This window comes from Myiozetetes cayanensis, unplaced genomic scaffold (genome assembly GCF_022539395.1).
Source record: "Myiozetetes cayanensis isolate MyiCay16 unplaced genomic scaffold, myiCay2020 scf13, whole genome shotgun sequence".
Taxonomy (NCBI): Eukaryota; Metazoa; Chordata; class Aves; order Passeriformes; family Tyrannidae; genus Myiozetetes; species Myiozetetes cayanensis.
The window spans coordinates 18,277,209-18,297,193 of NW_026086937.1; the positions used below are offsets into that span (position 1 = coordinate 18,277,209).

Below are 19,985 nucleotides of genomic sequence, written 5' to 3' on the forward strand. Positions count from 1 at the left end.
TAACCTTGAAATGCTGTAGTGTTTTCTTTTAGGCAGTGCAGTTTACCTTGTTTTCAGTATTTAGAAAATGAGAAAATATTTCAAGGAGATGAGCCTCACTGGAGTTAATACTTCTACAGCAATACCAAGTGCTCTTGGTGATGAGAATATCCATGAAAGAATTCACAGAAAGCAGAGCTTAACATTCTTTAGGCAGAAAGCAGAGCTTAACATTCTTTAGGACTCATTGGAAATAAAGCTCAATTGCTAGAATTGGAACAATAAAGATCATAGAAGCTCCAGTATATACAGGAATGATGTGCATGTTTCTTTACCATGGGCACCTGCTAAAATCACAAACACGGGACCAAAGCAGCAAAGATTCACTGGAGGCTAAAAATCAGGAACAGAAAACCTCTACATGGACTTTATGGAGAGAAAGAACAATATGTAGTCAGACCTTAGCTAAAACCATATTTTGTAATCTCTTTTACTCATTATATTGTCATTCAAGTTATGAGTAAACAACTTATTATTCCATTCCTATCATTTAGAACTGTGCAGTTGGAAAGAGACATGAGGACAGCAGTAAGCTGGGAGACATAAGGAAGTGTATGAATCATAAATACATGAAAAAACATACATGCTTAGTGCACGCCACAAATTTGAAATAAGTTGCTTTGGCACAGCCATGAGACAAATCCTTCCTGGAGGTAGCAGAAGGGATTAGTAATTATGTAAAAAAAAAATATTAATGTCTCTCTTGACTTCAGTACCCAGCAGGCAGACACGTTTTTCCAAAAGTTTTGAGAACTCACGTGCTACCATGTAAAATACATGAACTCAACAATAAGTGGTAGGAGGGACTGACTTGCTGCTTCTTTCTACTTCCTACCCTGTTAAATTGCACACAGTGGATTATTTGTATAGGTTACATGGCTTAATTAGTGCATGAAGGTTGCAGAAACACCTGCAGGATAAGGTCCTTCTATATTTACCGTAAACTTGGATACTGGGCTAGTTATTTAATGGAAAAAAAAAAAATCCACGACTTGGCTAGCAAATAAGGTTTATTGTACTTTTACCCCTTTCAGAAATTAGGACATTTAATTATTAAAGCATAAATCCTAACCTTCTTAAATATAAATCCCATTTATCCTGTGGGATTGGGATTTCATCTGAAGGGCACGGTTTGGACATCTAGCCTTTTTTTCAGGCTCTGCAAATTACCCTGCCCCCCTTCCAGTTGTTGACCTGAAAGGCTGGGCGTCTCCTCTAGCTCCTGTGCTGTATTTGTCTTTCCAGAGGCAGGGTGCCTTGGATCCCTGAAGATGCCTTGAACAGCTGTCTGCAACTGGAACCTGTGGCCAAGCTCTGCCCATGGGGGTCTGGACACACAGCAGAGAGGGGAAAAAACTGGAAGGATGCATTGACATTTACATACAGGCTGCCTGCCCACAGAGCTTCTTAAACCACGGATAAACTATTGCTTGTCTCTGCAGCAGAGCAGACACAAATTCCCCCAAACCTCCCTGCCCAGTTCCATCTGCCCCATTCGCTTAATAGGACCTTGAAAACGTTACAAATTTTGTGTCTTACTGCTCATAAAGCACAATAAAAGAAATAGTTTCTGTCACCCAGCAACCACGGCTGAATCCTGTTTATTCCTGCAAAGAACGTTTCAATTTGCTTTCTGAAGGGAATGTGTTTTTTTTCCTAATGAGGCCAGGCTAATAATCCTGAAGGTTTATTTTTTCAGGTAAAGCACTAGAATTGTAACCAGAATGTCTTTATTAAGGTCTTTATGTTGTGGTCTTAAAAAAAAGTGGCTGTTTCTGTTGGAGAAAGACCAATACACCCACAGCCTTAAGCAGTCTGCAGTACTCTGAGCTACTAATAAACAAATAAATAGGTTGGGTTTTTTTCCCCAGTCACTTCAACATATGCAAATCCATGAAGAGCCGATCAAATAGAAGTTTCTTTGGCTTCTATAAACCCTGTACTCAAAACATTTCAAATTAAAAGGCTCTACCTCAGCTCAAATCAGCCCACACCTCCTATAAATGCGAGTAAATAAAACATGTATTTTGATCAAGATGCCAATCTTTGCTCTGATCAGTCATATTTCCTGCTGTCCAAATTGATTAATAGTCCATTTTCTGGGAAATTTGCTGCCTGAAAGTTGCAACTGACAGCGTAGAGTTTTCTGAAGGCTGATGGTTGCCAGTTCTAGAAGTTCCTACTGTTAGAGGTCATTGCACCAACATGATGGTACATTTTTCGTGACATTTTGCTACACAGCACTAAAAAAGCAGCTGTATGCACGTGAACAGGTATATAATCTTGTGTTTCTACAACTTCAAAAAAAGTTTTATCTCCTTGAGCTCTGTCATTCACAGAAGAGAGCACAATTTATCCCTGAGTGCCTCAAGCATTGCAAATTACTTCCCCCAGTTTCTAAGCAGATTCTGTGATAGATTGAAGCTTGGGCCTGTGTGTGATTGCTGCAGGCTCCTGACTGCTGTGGATTAAGGGTGCACCCAAACAATGTAAACTCACTCTAAAAATGCATCATATGTCAGGATGGAAACTTATCTCTGTGGACTCACTGGCTCTTTGCCTTGAATGCTCCACAAGTGACTGTGTGAAATATTCACCGAGGACGCAATTTCTGAGTGGTCCTACTGAAAACTGGAAAAGAACGTGCTAAAAACAAACTCTCCAGGGGTCCAAGCCCTGTTAGTTCAAGTTTCAGCTCATACTGAAGAGTGATACTAGGTTTGGGAGCCAGGTTCACACTATCCTGCAGGATTCAGCTGAAGGTTTTCCATGCAGTAAGGAGGAATACGAGGTGCCTCTTTGTCTTACAGCACACAGATAAGGTCTGTGGACTGTGGAAAATTAATAGAACGCATTTCACTTGACTTTCAGCTTCAGTTTGTTACTGAAATCCTATGAAATAAGGCTTTAGTTTCAATAACCCTTTGATGATTAATAATTTTCTACAGTTTCATGTAGTCTGCCATTAGTATATTCTGACTTACTTTCACTACAACATCGTTTAAAAGTCTCAGACAGATTAGCTTAAAAGCTGGGGCTGTGCAGCCAGATTTTCCCCAAAGAATTTAATATCTTGTTTACAATCAACAAGTGAATAAAACAGAGGAGAACTGAGAGACAATAAAAAATATTCTAGACACCTTTTCATGCATTTAAGTGTTGATCTCTCACTCGTAGGGTTATTATTTACAAGTCTTATAATAATTTTAAATGAGCTTTTAGAGGCTGAACACAGTGCTATTCATCTTCACCAGGGAAGAATAGAAATTGGTGGGGGAATTCTCTTACAGATATGATGAATTTAGCTTAAAACTAAACAGTCACGTAGGATCTCTGGAGCTGCTGGGGTGTTAGTTTGGACAGATGACAGGATGATGGATAGGGTTTTGATTCAGCACCACAGAACAGGTTTTTTTTAAGCTTGTTGCAAATAAAACCAATCAAAGATGACTCATGGTGAGAAAAGAGAAAGCAAACAGGACATATAGCTGCAAAGAACCCTCACAGAAAGCAGGATGGCATCAAAGAAGGGCTTCCTGAAAAGCATTCTAAAACAACAAGAGAAAGAGGAGGAAAAAGAAGGAATCAGCTGTCTTGACAACCGTCAAGTGGTTGAGGCTAAGAACCAAGAACTCATCCTGAGGTTTGCCTAGGAAATGAACAGGTTTTCATTAACATAAAGGAAATACAGAATGAGCATTTAGTCCAGAGCTCCAGAAGGGAAATACAACATTTGGAAACACACTGTCCATGAGCTAAAGGTGAAAGAAGAGGAAGGTGGAGAAGGCATGAGAAATAACTTAGCACACATCCGTGCACGTTTGGAGCCCTCCAGATTCCACTCGGTCTGTCTTTTCTTGGTGTTCACACGCCTGCTCCAATCAGCAAGACTGTCTGAAGTAAGTACACAGCTCTGAGAAATGCACCCTCTTCTTACTTATTTTTGCTGTAAATTCAGCAAGAAAATAAGTGCAAAACGATCCCCCTATAACAGCTTCTAGGAAAAGAATGCAGCTTCTCAGATGTTAAAGCAGTGTTTAGCAAATATTGCTATTTACAGACTGGGCTGCATTTGAAACTTTAAGATAAGTCACAATCTGGGTCTAGGATCATTGAAATGATATTTTGAAAATGTTCCTCCCACCTCTCATAATGCTCCTCTCAGTGACAGCGTTAACTGCATGCACCTAACATGGCTCGTAGTTGCCTTGTCTGTTAGCAACAAAGTAGGCATGTATAAAATATTCTAGCCTGATTTGATAAATTAGAAAACAAAGTAAAGTAGACAGGTAATTAAGAGTAATAAACCAGGTTTAATTGGTTAAGTAACCATGTAGAAATTCAGTGCCAACTGCAAAGGTATAAAATACAGCAACTTGGGTTTCAGTGTCATAAGTATCCCTGATGCTGTTAAGCCACAGTAATTTCAGATACCGTGAGGAAGGTACTATTTCATTACTATGAATGTAGAAATCATTACCACACCTCACTCTATACACTTAAATAAAATATGCAATGCAAATAACTGACATCCTGGACGTAGCAGGCAGGTGATTAAATAGCAGGTACTCAAGAATTATTGCCAACGGGGCCCAAAAGGCATTTTTATTTTCCTGCTGGCCAAGTTAATAAGTGGCCTGATGACCCCATCTCACAGCAATACACCGTTAAATTCCAATAGCAGTGATGACAAGCCTTCATAAATAAAAACATCCATTTGCAATAGCTTTCCACTAAAGAAAGAAGGGTTGAGTGAGGCACTTTGCTGGCGTGAGTACTTGCAGCTGAGGGCATTATCCTTGAACACTACTAGAGAGGTCCAACAGACTTGCACAGGCAGACACAGCCAGCACTGTCCAGGAGAAGTGGATGTTCTTAAAGCTCAGTGATCTCCTGAAGGCCATCACAGGAGATAGTAAAGTTAAAGCTGTCAAATTACATTAAATGTAACACCATTCCCTTTTGACTCTCTCAGCAGAAATAGCTGGAACAGCAGCACGGATGGGCTGGGCGTGGAAGGTGGGTAACCTGAGGAGCACGAGTGTGATGGGGAATGTAATGAGTAACTCCAAAAGTTATTGCCTCATTAACAATGCCCTACAGGAAAGAATTTTCTGTCTAATAATAGAAGGAGCACAAGCACAGATTCTCAGTATGATCTGAAGCCTGTTTAATTCAACTGCTTTGGGAGTAGGGCTCTTGATTTCTCCCTTTCTCTGTCACTTACATAATTTGGGCACTGAAGTGCTAACTCTATTATATGGTTCAACATGAAAATGGAGACTTTTTTCAAGCTTCATTAACATACTGTTGCAAAAATTGGCCTCAACTGAAGTTCAGTCATTTTCCAAGACTCACAATCTCTAGTACAATTTGCTGCTGAAAATAATAAGATGCATTTCTGAAAAGTGAAAACAAGAACACGAAATATTGTGCATGATTCAAAATGGAGAACTCAGCACAGACCACAGCTCTACAATATAATTAATCAGAACAGTACTCCTTTTGGGCACTGTGCTATATTTAACACTAGACATAGCACTGCAAATTCACTGCCATCGGTGCTTTGCCAAAAATGGGCTGAGAAAACAGTCCATACTTTGCCCAGTCAGGTCAGCAACACCTTCCAGAGATTCAAACTGTCTATCCCAAAATACTGACCTAAATTTAAAAGTCTAAGGTTACTATGAGAATAACATTTCTGCATCCTACAAAATTCTGATTTCATCTGTATTCATGGAGAACAAAGAAAACTACATTTTCTAAACCAAAGGTGATGCAAATCTCAATCTAATAAAAGAAAAACAACCAGGATTGCAAGTGATGTGCAATTTCAAACTCAGCGTCTTCTGATTACTGAACTCAAGCAAATGTTTCTGTCTTAACAAAAAAGTTTATACTTCCCTGAGCGTGCATGTCAAATGGTTTTATTTGGGTACATGTCCCATTTTTAATAAGAGAAGAAAAAGGAATCAAAAAGCAGTTTTTATTTTTCAGTGATTTTGGGTGATTGTGAGAAACCTAGAGAAGACTATAAAAATATAGAAAATATAGAAAAAATATATGCATCCTAAACAATTCAAGGCACATGTATTTATTATTCTTTTTATTCTGAAGGGGTTATTTCTGGTAACGTATCTTATTTTTCATAAATGTTTGCACTTTCCAGCAGTGAAACAATTGCACTGTCAACAGCAGAGATAAATCACTGAAAGACTGATGCTGTAACGGCCATCATGACATAATGTCTCGTATCTTAACTGATTATAATCAGCAAAACATTTATAACATCCTAGCAAAAAAGAGAATTGATAAATATAGCTGAAAGCCTTATTACCTGATGCAATGTACACCTTGAGAAGTGAATACAAATAGAGAATATTCTAATCACGGTGCAATTTACATTCTTCAATGCAAATAAGTTTTCCAGATACATTGGGACAACTAAACATCGTGCTTTAACCACGTATAATTTGGATTTAGAAAAAAATCAGACAAGAAGGTGTTACTTACTCAACAGAACTTTGCCTTATGTAAATGCACAGAGTGGCAGCTGATCAGTAACTCCTTAATTTTTACTCCTCTACAGCCTTTCATCCTTACTCCTTTCATCCTTACGGATCCTAAACAGCGGAGTCAGAGCGGGAGGGGTAGAAGTAACGAAGCCTGTACCTGGATATGCTGGTTATATTGGCACATTCCAGGCTCTTAACCCTTGGCAGCCCAACTGGGAGGTAAAATGCAGCGTTGGGAGTTTCAAAGAAAGCATTTGGAGTTAATTCACACTTGGATTAGGTAAAATGCAAACATTTTAGCTGCAAGACAGAGAGTTTAAGGCTCCATAGCTTTTGAGTGGAATAGATTTACCATGGCAATGACAGGGAACGGCTGGGCAGGAAGAGACATATCAGTGCCCACAGTGCCCAGAATGGCTCTGCATCTTGGTCTTTATCCAACACTCACAGGTTCCACAGAAGCCTCTTCTGCAAACAAGACGTACAAGCAGAGGTACCACCTCTGGGACCAGCAGAACGATCCTTTGTGCTTTAATAAGCATTGGAAAGACTTCATCTAGAGAACTGCCTCAGCCTTTGGACACCACTGACCCCAGACAGGAACTAAAAGGAGAGAGAATTGTTCAGGGAACAGCAGCAGTGACAAGAAAAAACGTGAAATAAAATGTTTAAGCAAGGAAGAGGACATAAAAGAGACCTGATAAGTAGATAACTCCTACATTTAATCCCTCCTTCACAGAAGGCAGTATCAGGAATAAGTGAAGTAAGAGGCTAATAAATAGGAAAAAATATCTAATGATAAGGATAGTTAAACACAGTCATCTCCTCTCTGGAAGTTTACAAAGATGGATGTCAACACCCACAGGGAGTGGCAGAAGTATGGTTGATCCTACTTGGCGCTGATGAACGAATCAGACAACCTCAGGGAGCCTGACTCTTGAGACTGTACTTGAAATACCTACAAACTGGGTGCCTTTGAATTAACATCCAGATGTATAAATGTCTCAATAGCACTGCAACAGACTTCAGGGATTTGATTTTGTAGTACAGTTAAGGAAGAAGGGCCATACCAAGATAGGGGTTTCTTCAGTTTTTGAGAGAAATACTTTGTGAATCTGGGTGCTGAAATTCTCGGTTGTAGACATATAAATGTATGATGGAACTTGGGACTAAGCACATATAAAAGCCTCCAAAACAAACAGGTTTGGATTACTAGGACTGTCTCAAGTTCACAGGATTCATAGGTATGTGTTAAGAGAAATCTTCAAGTTGGCATCAAAATAAAATTCTGTAATTTTTCATTATCACTTCCGCGGTAGTATTTTCTCTATTAAAATAACATCTGCTGATTAATTAAACACCTTAAAATAATCAATGTACAAAAGGATATGCTTCCAATATTGATTAAAGGTTTCTTTGAAAACCCCTCTGAGCTCTTTTATCACAGTTTGTAGAGATATGGTATTTTCTAGAACAAAACAGAGCTGCATAGAAAGTGTGAAAGTGTGACAGAAGAAAGGCACAAAATATGTAACTGTTTAGCTGGGGATGTTGAAACAAAGCATGTTCAGCAATGGAATAATGTGACAGGTAATTTACAGTGATCTGATGGAAGACGACTGGATGCCAAATAACCTGGTTTAGTCCCTTTTTTTTTTTCTTCCAGATACTTTGAGTATCTTTTTTCAAAGCTGGCTGTAATTGACACAGTAGATTAGTTACAAGATCACCTGCCAGGAATTCAAAGGGATCAATATTGATATTTAGGTTTTTAGGGCCATTCAGGAGTAACAGGCTTGATCCTCCCTCTACCATTCAAGTACAGAAAATTATGAGCCTCCATGTAGATGACAGTGAGGCTGGTAACACCTCACTTTTCCTCTTTTGGGAGAAAATTCCTTAAATAATATATATTAATTAATAAATCTCTGGGGGAAATGCAAAGACTTGAGAGGACAACATGGAAATGCTGTGGGGTCTGATCACTGAAAGCCATAGAAAGACTTTTGATGACTTCCATAAGCATTGGATTCTAATTAGAGGTATTTGTTTTTCAGTTCCCCCAACAGAATCTGTATATTTAAGTAATTGACAAAAAATGTCTTAGATCAGTCATGTCAGGTTGGTGCCTTTTCCATGTAAAGAAAACCACTTTCTAGGAAAGCAAGTCGTTAACATGATGAATGATTAAAATTTGTTACTTTTTCCATATGTATCAAAAAAGATCTAATTTTACAGAGTAATTGAGGAAAGTCCTGTATGCAATGCTACAAAAGTGTAACAAACCCACAGCCTTTCATACAACTTCTTGTCTATGAGCAGATTGTGACAAATTATGCCAGAACATAATTTAGAATATCCAGAGAACTGGAAAGTAAAATTGTTCCGTATATTTTTGTTACTCCCAGTTTTTGTAAGGGCATGGCAATTGCAGTTTAGATTTATTCTTCCATTTTATTTTATAATCTGCAATAGCTTAAATTAATTTCAAGTCAATTATAATGCAAGGAGGTTACACGGTCTGTTAAATGCTGCTCTGATAAACACCTCTACTTCTGCAATTACAGGGGCTGTTTTTCCAAGAAACACAGGGAAATGATGAAGTCTATGCGACTGAGGGATTTCTTCCCATGTAAATGTGATTCTGGAAGGTCACTACCCTGCTCCATGCTACCAACCATAAAGGCAGCTTTTATAGTTATTATCGCAGCATTCTCCATGTATCCAACACAACCTGCCAACCAAAACCTGCAAACCTACAATTATGTGGTGCAGCAACTCCAATTATTTACACAAAGATCTTCATTTGGTACAATCCTTCTCTTTCTGTCACCAATGCCCTGCTTTTACAGATGAGCCACATACAGTTCTGTTTATCTCCTGTCTTTTTACCTACAATGCATTAACTAGTTCCAGTGGCTTTGCTGAAAGCATAATGACTTTTCCTGTACTCTAGCAAAAATATATTCCCACAAATCAAGAAGAAGCAGGCTCAGACTAAGTGGTTGAGAAGATTTACATTCTATTGCTAACTCAGTTATTACTCTGCTGAAAACCCCATAGCATCAATATAATGAATCCCTCAACCTCTGCTGCTAGCACAATTTTTCTTCCCAACCTCATTGGCTCCCAACTTTCTGCTTGACCTTTTACAATCTGTGTGTGGCAGAGCTTCATTACAACCTTTTAATGATGCACAAATGGCACACAACACCAAGGTCACAGCACATCCCCAGTGAGAACTTCTCCAACACCTCCTGAACAGACAATGAGTTTTCATTTAAAGAGACAGTTCAGTGGGGAAACAAAACCTTACCATTTAGGACAAGTCTCAAAAGCTACTAGTATTAAAAAAAAAAAAAAAAAAAAGGTCATGTTGCAAAATGAGTAACTGCTCCCAAAAAAGGTTTGTTTTGTTTTGGTTTTTTTTTTAAATTGATGTCTCAAACCTTCAGTGGCTAAATGAATAAAGTGGTTTATTGAGAAAACTCAGAAAACTGTTTTTCTGTATAAAAAGATTATTCAAATCTTAAAAATATAAAAAATATACTAAGGTGTATATTTTATATTACATTTTATATTATAGCAACATGCATCCATCTAGAACACACCAGATATTTTTCTAATATCACAGCAGTCAAATGAATGTCAGATGATGGATTCTATTCCAAATAATCACCAACTTTTCCTTAACACAGTTCAATCTCTGTTCTGCAATTTTCCAAGTGGGACATAGAGATACCGATGGTTAAACCTGTTTTACAAGTATTTCAGGTTTTTGTATCGAGAGTACTATATAAATGCAAAACATCTTGCTATTCGAGCATGTGGGTTGTAAAGCACATTATATTCAGTACTGGTTAATGCTAAGTCACTGCATGCATGCATATATTGCACCACAGCTACTGGTGAAAACAGTACAAGGTTTCAAATGAATGTTCAATATTACTTTATATGCTCTTTGTATATGAAGTAATTAATGATCAAAACCATAGAATTAAATCTAAAGTTACCTACAAGGCAATGGTGACACCTTTTGACATTTTGATATTCAGTTTGTAATATCAGTTTATAATATTTCCGTTCACTGTGTGCAGGTACACGTACATGACCACTCAATGCACTTTACTTGCTCAATTCTTTTCTCTCTTACAATGGGAGAAATTAGGAATAACAAACCAGTCAGTGCAGCCAGACATACCCCTGTGCAGCTAATCTGTGAGGAGATTCAGGACCCAAACTAACCTGTATCTAACACAGTTGCAGTGTTCACAGAATCATAGAACACTTCCAGTTATGATGACCCACAACTTCTCTAGGCAACCTGTTCCACCACCATAATTATAAAAAATGTCTTTCTAATGCCCAACATAAATCTTACCTCTTTCAGTTTAAAACCATTGCGCCTTTGACTGTCAGTACTTGGCAAAAAGTCTCTGCCCATGATTCTTATAAGCTCCTTTTATATATAAAAAAGCCTCAGAAAGGTCTTCCTGGAGCCCTCTCTTCTCCAGGCAGAACAACCCAACTCTCTCAGCCTGTCTTCACAGCCCTCAGAGTTTTCCCAGTCTTCCTCTGGCCCTACTCTAACAAGTCCACATCTTTCTTGCATTGGGGGTCCCAGAACTGGATGCAGCACTCCAGGTAGAATCTCAGCAGAGCAGAGAAGAGGAGTAGAATCACCTCCTTCAACCTGTTGATTGATTAATTGAATTGATATAGATTGCATTCTACTCCCTGAATCATCACTGATACTTTCTACTCTTGGCCAAATCATTTCATCTCCTTGTACTACCATTCACTCATTTGTAAAAATTGCATAAAACTTGCTTCTCACCCATGGAAGAGTATAGTGATTGCTGTAGCCATGAAGATCTCTGCAATCCTTGGACACACAGTAATCTAAAATTGCAAAGCCATGTCTATGGTTTCAGGTATTTGACTATTATTGAAAAGGAGCCATCAGGAACCAAACACAGTCCTGATGCCAGTGCAGTTTTAGTGCTGGCATATTGCCTGGGATCTGAAACAGTGTGGAAAAAAACCCCAGGCAACAGAAACTATCCATCATGGACACTTGAACTCTGCTTCCTTTGGACAAAGACTGCCAGGGTCAAAATCTACTTCCATGACTTTCAGAGAAGTAACTAATAAATTGTTCTGGATTTACAGCAACACAAATAGCACAGCAACTGGCTGTGTTCCTTTAAACAGTTTGTACAAATACAAAGATTTGGAGATTTGGTGCGAGATTATAATGCAAGTTTTACTACCCGTGAAATAGTTTTGTAAAGCAACACATCTTAAATGCTCCCTCTTATGCACTTTAAAAAGAAAAACTGGAAAAAACCAGACAATCTCAGTGGATCAAACCAAAAATCCAAGTCAGAGCAGAGACAACCCCTCCAGAGCAGTACTTTACCCCACTGCCCCAAAATCCTCACCCAGCCTCCAGCAGTTCATAGCTCATCAACATCTTGGACTAGACTGGTGTATACAAGTCATTAATGGATTACTCTTCATTAGTTTTTCTTCTCATCTTGCTCTCTCATCCTATATTCCACAGATCTGGTTCATTTGTTCTTTACACCACAGAATTAAGTTGAAGTACTACAATTGGAATATGCATGTAAAATATATTATTTTAAAAAGAACTAAAGCTCAGTATGATGCCTGACATAGCCACTCATAAAAATTCAAGTTCAAGGCTTGATTCTGATCTTGCACTTCTATAATTGGAGTTACATCAGCACAAGATAGTCCACAATATGGAGGCAGCAGGACAACCAGTGGAGGATCTAATTTCTTCCAAAACCGGAAAAAAACACAAGCAACAAAAACCCCTCAAACAGACAAAAAAGTTCACTGTGAATTACCACTGCTTTGCAAAATGTTCTTTAAGTTCCTTGCTACAGGAACTTCCTGACTACTACAGCTATGGCTGCTAGGGAAGAAATCCAGGATTTTATTTTAGGGACTACAGCTAGACTTTCCATATGCCACTTAGACAGTAGGAGGTTCATACACACTGTACAAAGCAGTCATAGGCAGATGCCTCTATTCACTTTTTGAAACTTTTCATCTCCTTTCCCATAGTTAGAAAATTGCATTTCTCTTTCCTTATGTTTTTAAAATATACTTAGCAGCCCCCAGCTGTGCATCCCTACCCAAAACAGCAACTGGGCACACATTTTACAGGATACTGCCTGGTCTGCATATCTCAAAAACATCAAGTGAAAAACCAAGCTCAAAGCTTCTGAGCTTTGTTGTAATGCAAGTACCAGACTTATTTCTCTTTTAATTAATTAGATTCAAATTGGTCTTAAACTGTAAATTCTTCAAGGTTTTCTTTTCATTGTTAACAGGCCCTAAATTACAAAAAGATAAGACTCCATGGAAATCAATCCATAGTCCCAATACTTTCATTAGCGTGGTCATGAAATTATAGCAGAATAACAAAGTGACTGTATGTAATTAAGCAGGAGGAGAATAGAAACTACTCAAAGTGTCAATCAGCAAATAATGAAGCATAATGTGTGAAAACAGAAAACAGTTAATGCAGTTGTTATTAAAAAAAACTAACATCACCAAAACATTCCCTAAAGGACCTGATATTTTTGAAATATATTGGAAGCTCATTTCTTATTAATTTTATCAGATTCACATACAGCAGGACAATTAAAAAGATTCTGTAAATGAAGCTGAAACTTCCCTACGTCTACAGCAGATTCAACAAAGGTAAGATTTTAATACATTAACTTGCTGAGAGAGGCTTGTTCAAAAAAAAAATTATCTTTAAGTGATATATTTAATATATACACATGCAGAGAATGTAAGACCTCAGGTTCAGTTTGTAACTTGATTACAGAAAATTCAGGGCTAAATATTGTTATTTATTTTTAAGAGTGGAGGAGAGGAGGATGTGCAGCTCTGAGGGAATGGAGAGGTTGGAGGACAGGATTCTGGGCAGACTAGAGAATAGAGATTTACATGTTCAAGACCCAAACCTTCATGGAGGAGAAAGCAAATTTCAGCCTAAAGCACAAAGAACAAACTGGAAACCTGCATCTACTGCATATGATATCAAGCAGTGAAATTTATATTTTATTTTCTGTACATTAATTAGAAATTAAAATCATTACCATTAAAACCTACATAAATTTATATTATGGAAAGACACAGTTAACTGGCCTAATGGCCCAGTTTACTGAGAACTTTGTATGCATCTTGTAACATAACTTCTCTAAAGATTTGTGATGTTAAAGGCACCTCAAGGGACCTTGTAGAAACCCCATTCCTGGATGTTTTCACAAATGCCCAGATAAGAGCCTGAGTAGCCCCAAACTTTGATGGCAGCCCCACATTTTGGATTGACATTGGAAAAAGAGACCTGCAAAGTTCTCTTCTGTCCTAAATTATCCTATGATTCTGTGGCTCGTGGCTGACTCCTAGCAATGCTCTCACACCAAAGCAGTGATAATATTTTAGAATTATTTTTAACCAGAGTCTGACTTAATTACTGGGAAGTCACTGTTCAATGGTTTAAGGCAGTGGTTTGGGTTCTTTTTTATTTTAAATTCTTGGTTTTGGCTGATGGTTTTAGCCATGTCCTCTGGAGAAGTGAAAATAATATGCTTAAGTCTTCAGATATGGTTGGTATTGAATAGAGTTAACAAGTTGGAAGGTTCTTTCTTGCAAATTCACTATAGGATCTCACAGTAGCAGACCTTAACAAAAAAAATTAATTCAAAAGATCTTGACAAGCAGCAAATGTTTACTGGCATGACCATGTTCTCAAACCCAATGTCTTCTGTTCCTTTGCTCCCACCTAGACAGCAACTGAGTATCGTGAGGAAGCATCTGTATTCCTATACCTCTTGCACTAAAATTGCACTTCATTTGCTCAAGTGGCTTCTGCTAGATTAAAACCTTTCAAAAACATCAGCTAATATGCACATGGATGCAGCCAAACCAATTTAGTGAATTAGAAATTAGTTTAGTCTGAATTTCGCTATTAGTATATATAGAAATGGGGGGTGGGGAAAAAACCCCAACAAATAGTACATTGATTTTTACATTACCTTAATTACCAGGATGTGTGCTAATTGTTTTTCAGATACAGAAGTAGGAATTCCTTTCCTAACTGAAAGACAGATTTTTCCAGAGCAGGGAGTCACCCTCATGCAGGATGATGAACAATCTGTATCTGTGGTATTTTATTTAATTCTCTGCTAGTCCTCATGACAGTGAAAGAGACTTTTTTAACATGTATAATATACACTTAACTCCATATTTGCTACAGCAGTCAATTTAAGGTCATCAAGACTATGTACATATGCATGTATATATATAACTGATAAATTTTATAACTTTACATCCACACCATATCTGTAACACCATAATAAATCAGCACAGGTTTTTTTGATTTATACAAACCCTGCAGTAGTCACTCAGCCATACCTTGCATGAGGCAGTGCACCATGTTGAAATGCTATGCTGTCACATGGCTCTTCAATTTTTTGGTATTCAAGCTTATCCCTTATTTTTTCACATTAAAAAATTGGTAATGAGGCTCCCTTCTTGCTGGAGAACTGGCAGAAAGAATCCTGTTACTCCCCTAATGAAGTCCCCAGACAGAACTAACAATTTTCTAAAGAACAAAAGAAAAATGTTGCTCTAAGCTTCAGAACTGACCCTATTGACTGAAAGCTGTGTCTTACCTTGTTTCAAATTAATGCACGGAGCAAATTATCTCATGCCAAAGAGACAAGAGAAAAGGCTTAAATGGCACTCACACCTCACATTTCCCAGTTGGTATTGTCAGCAGTTGTTTTGTGGCAAAACCAAGTAACATCTTAATAAGAGCATGCAGCTGGAAATAAAGAGACAAAATTGCCTTCTCATGGCAGAGCTGCCTGGGATCATTTTAAAAAACTGTCTAGCACAGGTGGTGCTCTCCAAAGAGGGAAAGAAACCATTTTGCAGAGGTGGGGTAAAAAGAAAACTGTAAATAAGAGCTTAGTTTGAGCGTCTGTTCCTTTCATGTTGTCTTTGTTCCAGCCCTGCATTAACAGGGTTAAATTTTCTTACTCAACATACTGAAAACAATTTTCAATAATAGAAATTCCTCTCATGAATTCATGGTCAGATCTGTTTTCATATTTTATTCTTCTAGTTCACCTTTTCATTCTTCCTTTCCCTAGCATCAATAATAGCACAGTGCTCTCTCTGCTACCTTGCCTATCTATAGTACTGTTATTTCTTCTTTCTCTGAGGAATCCAATATAATCTGACCTCTCAGCTTTCAAATTTCAATCCTTCTACTCCATTTAATATCTTTATTTTTTCCATTGTTCTTGTTTCCACCCTTCCTTCTCACTAAAAGAATCCTCTAACATAATGTCTCAATGTTGTGCTCATCTGTTTTTATACTGCAATTTTAGCACACTGAATAGCTTAAAAACCAAAGCACAGAAAAAATGTTATGTCAGACAACAACAGCTCAAGAACATCGTGGGTTTTTTTTCAGTAAAACAGCCTGTCACACAGATGAGCTTGACAAACTTGGCTTTGAATGAGGGAGCCAAATGCCTGGGACATGGGTCACGACCTGAGCTCAGCATTGCTGCCTACCTGTGTCATGAAAACTACTCAGCATTTTTGTTGTATTTATTATTAGAAAGCTGGAAGTTTAATTATGGAATTCTTATTTTCAAGTGTCAAAACAGGCTTTCTGCTCATTTCATTCAGTAAAATCAATTTGAAATCAGCATTTTATATTGCAAGACCAAGCCACTCTCATAATATTGCCACAGTATAATAACAAACTGTTGAAAGTTTCTATTGCAATCCCTTCCTTGTAGTAATTAGTAACTAGTGTTTTGCATTATAGCATTATTTAAATTCAATTGCTTGACAGACTTGCTGCATTATTAAACTTTTTGCTCTTGGGGCTTCTATTTCAATTTCTGGTTGTGGTGGTAGAATGTCAAGTGGCAATTTTCTGAAGTTCATTCTTACTGGTTAAGGACCAGTACACCCTCACTGAGAGCAAGTTCATTTGCTTCCAGGAAAGAAGGAAATGATTAGGGTTAAATTCCCTCTGGCCTTCATTAGGGAACAGATAGGAGGTTTCAAGTTGGTAACTTTCACTGTTTAAACATATTTGACTTAAGCAATAGAAGGCAAACAACTTGAAAAGCATGATGATTATTTGTGTCCCTGTTGCATGTTGTCTAGAATTGGGCTTACAAAGGGGAGTGGAAGAGCACTTATCTCTAGTGAGGCAGTTGAAAATAAAAGACTGAGGCAATTGGTGGTGAGATCCCCAATGGGATGTAATAGAGAAGTTCCAGACCTACTGACAAGCAACAGGAGGCAAATCCAGCCTTCATACACAGAAAATCCAGTATCTACTGAACACAGCAGGATCATCAGGTTTCACCTTATTGCTGGCATTTATAATACCAAATATAAAATTTAAAATGTAATAGAAATATGTAATATAAAATTAATCATAATATATTATAAATTTACTCATACATTATGCTAATTTTATACAAAGCACTTATACTGCCAACCCTTTTCTAAAGGAAGCACTAATTACTCATGAGGATTAGTCACAGCAACTGCATGGCCCAAGATATGTCTGAGATGATGTGGTGGTTGGGATTGCCCATGGGCCCCTTGTTGTCATAATGATCCATCTTATCCTTTTAGGGATAGGAAGGACCAAAGCAAACATGTAGTTTCATTAAATACAGTAAATCATTTAAGGACAGTAAAATTTTTCATTCCAGAATGTTCTCCTTTAAAATATCTCTATGGATGTGAAGTAAACTGCAAATCCTACCTCATGTTATAAGATGGAAGCCAACAGAATAAAAACTAATTTTCAGAGGACATCATGCAATGATTCATTATTTTCTACTCCTTTCATCAGGGAAAAAAAAAAAAAAGAAAAAGCTCAAATTGTATGTAATCATCTTATCTCTGTTCCTAGAGTAATCCAGGTACAAGAAGAGATACTCCACCACAGAACCAGAGACAAATTCCTAAAAAATATGTATTTTAAGAGCATCCCTCCAGTTATGACTGTACATGGAGAGGTATACAGGAGAACAAAACCAGCAGATATCCTGGGCAAAAGAAAAGAGATTGCTTTGATCCTTCAATCATAAGCTTCTAGGATGAAGGTTTTTGTTAAAATGAGCAAGTAATTTTCAGCTTTTATGGTAAATATCTATGATCACCCTTGAGGTATCCCTAGGTATCTCCTCTCAACACCCCCCAGCTACTTGGTGCTGCAGAGGAGCTACATGGTGCTGCACATGCAGCTTTCCCCTGTTCAGTCCCTCCTGTTACTATTTAAAGATATTTCTCCTCTTCAGAAATTCAACTGCATTTTTTTCAAAATGCTTGCAGGTTCTGTTTGTTTGGTTTTTTGTTGTTGTTTTGTGTTTGTTCCCCCCGCCCCTCCAAAGATGATATATTACAGCTAATTTAAAATTAGTGTAAAACCTTCCTTTTGCTTATCCCTGACTACTCATGCTACTCCTCTCTTTTCCCCCTGGATATTTGAGACTTTATTACATCAGTAAACCAGGAACACTGAAAAACAGGAAAAAACATAGAGGTAATCCCTAACTCAGCCTCTTCAGAGGCTCGTTAGGAAATAAGCAGCAGCTCCAAAATAAAGAACTATATTGTTAGGCTATTATAGAGCAGAAGAGACATTTGGAGTTGTAGCACAAAATACCACTGGATTTTATGTTCAATGAAGAAGGATTTAGACAACTCCTGGGAAAACGAGACCTGATGTCCATTCAGGTGCAGCAGACAAACTGCATCACCAAACTTCCAAATGAAACTGATGCAGACACACACAGCCACTCACCATCAGGGACTGGTGCTTCTTGCAGCATCTGCCAGGATCGTGGGAATAGCACTGCTGCCTGTACTGGCCTTTCTTTACAACGTGGAAACTATTTCAGTGTCCAAATCTGTCAGTTTGGTATTTTCCTAGGTGGTAAATCAACTTTAAAAATGTGTAAATAAAGTCATAATAAATGGAGAACCACTAACATTAAGTAATGTTAAACCTGAACATAAGCCAATATGCAGAATACGCTTCTTATTAAAATTTTGGTTTTGAGGAACAAAATTTTTCTTGAATATGAGGGTGGTCAGATCTGAAATGCTAGGATTTTGCTCCTAACTGGATTTTTACCATGTGTGTTTTACTTTGAAAGAAATCCATGATGGTATTTCCAATCTCTCTCTTGTTCTTAAACTAATATCCTCCCATGTGCCATTTACAGGAGAATCAGTTTTAATTACACTTACTGGACATAGACAAGGCAAAAAAATACATAAAGCAAAAGGTAGATCAAGCAATTTTAGTAATTGGGCTGGGCAAAGGTATGTGACACTCATTCAGCACAGGAAGAGGAAGGGTTAAGAGGTGGGAAACACAGAAATTACCTAGAGAACTTCAGAGTTCACAGATACAAGACTGTTCTCTGTGGGTTATATCAGGGAAACTTGTTATTCAAAAGCCATAAAGGAAAATATTCCCTCATCTGAGACCTTCCACAGAATTTGAAAGAAAATTTGTTTTCTTGAACAAATCAAAGAAAATAATAAAAAAAAAAACAACAAGAAGCTTTTCTGCAAGAAAACAAAGAAACAAGGAAAAGGCTTCAGCATTGACACTGCTCCCTGTCAGGCTGCAGATCTGAAGCAGAAGGGTTTTTGCTGGGATATGTGCCACAGAGGAATTAGAGCATATCTAGACCTTGCAATGTGGTGCATCACTGTTTCCTGCGCAATGTCATGGTAAATTTGAAGTTAGGGGTTCCACTAAGATTTTATAATATTAATTGTGTTGCTGGTTCTGTCCTCCTGAGTGAAATAACCAAATGTTCAGTTACTGTAAGGGAGACTCTCTCTGTTTGAAGGTCCTGTGCTGCTACTGCAATTCACAGTTTATCAATCTGTTCCATAATCTATACAGGACATTTTCTTAAAAATTGCCAGTGACCTATTTTTTAAATATAACACACTGTGGGCTGAAGACAGGAAGAAAGGAATAAATACTAGCAGGGGGAAGTGAAAAATTAAAGCACAAGAATAAGTAGTCTTTAATAAACACCAGCTGGTAATGAAATCAGGGTTTGAATGAAGTTCTAAGGTAGCTTTTCTCTGAGTAATGGAGGTTAAGAAACATAAGAAGTTTCAAAATTTGGTTGGATGCACCACTGAAGATCATAAACTCCATGAGTCAGGGTGCCCCCTTCACTTCAGTGATTTGGCATTTATCCTAAATCAAGTATTTCACTGGAAAAAGAACCTTTACACTTTATGTAACAGGAGTCATGTTTCTTATTGGTTTGAGCATTGTTAGAAATGTATACACATGTTGTTACTTGC

The 19,985-nt window shown here is 37.8% G+C and overlaps 1 protein-coding gene and 1 long non-coding RNA gene across 10 annotated transcripts in view; one reads left to right on the forward strand and one right to left on the reverse strand.

The window, feature by feature from the left end:
• The window catches only part of NLGN1 (neuroligin 1), a 430,580-nt gene that overhangs the window by 82,517 nt on the left and 328,078 nt on the right, over positions 1–19,985 (reverse strand). The gene's annotated exons all lie outside the window — the stretch shown is intronic.
• LOC126636176 (uncharacterized) lies at positions 3,546–9,148 on the forward strand. 2 transcript variants are annotated; one of them, XR_007627929.1, is made up of 3 exons: positions 3,546–3,938; positions 5,015–5,058; positions 9,122–9,148. It is a non-coding gene; the product is annotated as an uncharacterized LOC126636176 (long non-coding RNA). The 2 variants fall into 2 exon arrangements; XR_007627928.1 differs by lacking the exon at positions 9,122–9,148 and adding an exon at positions 6,629–7,739.